Genomic DNA, 2,966 nt, shown 5'->3' with positions numbered 1-2,966 from the left:
GCAGTAGTCTATAGTAGCATTTCTCACCGAGGTTTTTCCCATCTTGGGTTTTCCTTGTATATGCTGGTGTTATGTGATGTCCCTCTTGTGTGAATTCATTTGTGATTAGTCTCCTCACTAACCGGTAAGCCTGCACTGAGTTAGATCTGAGAATCGGTATACTCACATAGGATAGTTAAAGGGAAAAGTTTGAGAACCATGGATTCACCCCCCTCTCAATGGTGCATTGTGTCTAACATATATCATCCACTTGCACCAATTGATTCTCATTGGGGAGGTGCATTTTAGGAGGAAGATGAACATCATTCTTCAAATATTCATGATTAGGAAGTAGATCTTTGAAAGAAGTTTTCATAACCTCTTCTTATACCAATGTGCCCTCATTGGTAAGACCAAATTTTGGAGAGGATAACTAAATGTCCATCAACACTTTTTATCTAGGAGAGGTACCATGTATGAAAGGTAAGCTAGCATCAAGGAAGGTGTTTATGATATCACCCTCATCCTCTGAGATACTCTCATGAGAGGCATGTTTTAGGAGAAATATCAACATCATTCTTCAATACTTCATCCTTAGGAGGGAGAGTTTTGAAAGAAGTGTTAATGGCCTCTTTTGCACTAAAATATCCTCATGGATAGGAGCATCTTTAAGGGAGAGATAAAGTGAAACAAGAGAGGCTAACCCATTATCACATCTATGAAATAAATGCATCATGGAATTAACTAAAAAAAAAATTGACAACAAATTTCTTTTTCAAATGATAACATATACAAAATACATGATAAAAAGAGATAACAATGTACAATTTTTATGATGTTTTCACTAATGCAAGTACATAAATAATGACTGAATCCATCTAAATGTGAACATAACATGTCATAACAATTATATTTGAAAATGTAATTGAAAAATTATGCAACCCACAAAAAATAATTAGGATGTTTATAAATTTAAGTAATTTGATCTAAAAATGATATCTAAGAGTGCAAAATCAAAAATTAAAATGCTGGCAAATCAGATATGAAATAATTACTCCAAATTAGGCAACCCATAAGTTCAATTTTGGAAAAAAATAGGGTTTTTGTGAATTTAACCTCTAAATTTATGTAATTCAATTGAAAATTGAACTTGTCAATGTAAATTTGAATTTGAAAATGCATAAACACTCAGATCTAAGATCAAAATTCAGAAATACAGGTGTAAGGAGTTAGGCTCACCAAAATATAATGGTGAAAAATTAGGGTTTCCGCCATAAGAAGTGAGAAGACTACTAATTTTGTTTAGGGACCAGTTACATTAAAGAGGGGTGAATCCAATAGATCTAGCCTCAATCTAACAAAGGTAGGGCTGAAAATTATGATTAGATTCACTAGTTAGGATTTGATTCCATTTATTTAAGTTGGATTGTGAAAATGTTGAAATTAGGGTAAATGTGTTGAAATTGAATTATGAATAAATAGTGAGCCACAATCATCAAACACAGCCACAAATTTGGATCTAAGCAATATGAGAATGTTTAGATTTGTTCCCAACAAGTTGTTCTGAATTAGACTAGAATTCCCATCGCTTTAGTCCTCCACACTTTTTACCATCCAAAGGGGAACCTACTCATCTTTGTGAATTATGTTCATCTTAAAAGTTACAACTTTGCACTTGTTCCTACACATAATAGAGAAGGGAGAATGGTTGGGAATAGGGGTTTGCCTAATTCAAACCCTAGTTTAGGAATTAACCTTAAATGAATAACTGCAAATATTGAAATAAATAATGGAAAGGTATACCTCAAATCAGGAATTATTGATGATGATGCTTTTCTTCTTGAATGTAATCATATATGTTGTATGAAATGGCATGAACATGGCAACATGATTTCATATGAATGATGCAATTTTGCTCCATAATGGTTGAATGAAGAATAGGAAACCTTGAAGAATTCTGAAAAATACTTAATGAACACTTCGTGCAAATGCTTTAGGTTGACTGTAGATGAAAACCTATGATGCTTGGATGAAATTAGGCTGAGAAAATGTCTTTATATAGGGGCATCTATTTCATTTACCTATTAGGCCAAGCAAATGTCTTTATATAGGGGTATCTAGGTCATTTACCTATTAGGCTGACCTCCAACGGTCATGCAAAGCTAGAAAATTATATTCTCATTGAAGAGATAGGGCCCTTCTCCTATTTCAAAATAGGGACCAACTAAGAGGGACCAAAGCGCTGGGCCCTCTAGTCCTAGGACCAGGGAGTTGAGCGCTCTAGTCTTAGGACCAGGGTGCTTCTCAGTTAGGGACCTCAATTTATCCCCAGAGAAGGTTAACCCTCTAGGAAATCAAGTTGTGGGTGTACATAGCATCAAAATTGGAGATAAGACACATAACAAACCTAAATAGGAGATGAGGAGGGAACATGCTAAATTAGGGCCACAAACATGAGGTGTAAATTGGCCCAATGACAATATACGACACTACAATATGTCTACTTTTAGGGTTTCTATTATCCACTTTTTTAAGTTTTGTTTCTCCTTTATGTACTTTCAATATAAATGTACACAAAAAATACAAATACCCCAATAATATGAGGGAGCTATCCCTCTCAAACATAGAAGAAGATTGCAGTTTCACTACAATCTCTCCAACTGTTGGCATGATTGTCACTTCTCTTTGGGCAAAAAGGGTCAATTTCAGAGAAACAATCATAGTGACAAATTTGTTTACCAACACAAACTTACACCTCCTAAGGACCTATGCATTACCTTTGATCCTAGTGAGATTATTAATGCACCTGATGGACCACTATGTATCATTGTGAGGAACAAAGGAAACTCTCACGAGGGGTGCTCATTGATCCAATGTCTATGGTCAATGTGATCACTAAAGAATATCTCTATACTATACAATTGCATCAAGTAACATATGATAAATCTGATGTAATAGTCAAGGTGTATGATGGTTTCTCTTTCTCT

The sequence above is a fragment of the Cryptomeria japonica genome, chromosome 9 (assembly GCF_030272615.1).
Source record: "Cryptomeria japonica chromosome 9, Sugi_1.0, whole genome shotgun sequence".
NCBI lineage: Eukaryota > Viridiplantae > Streptophyta > Pinopsida > Cupressales > Cupressaceae > Cryptomeria > Cryptomeria japonica.
This window is presented reverse-complemented; position numbering follows the sequence as displayed.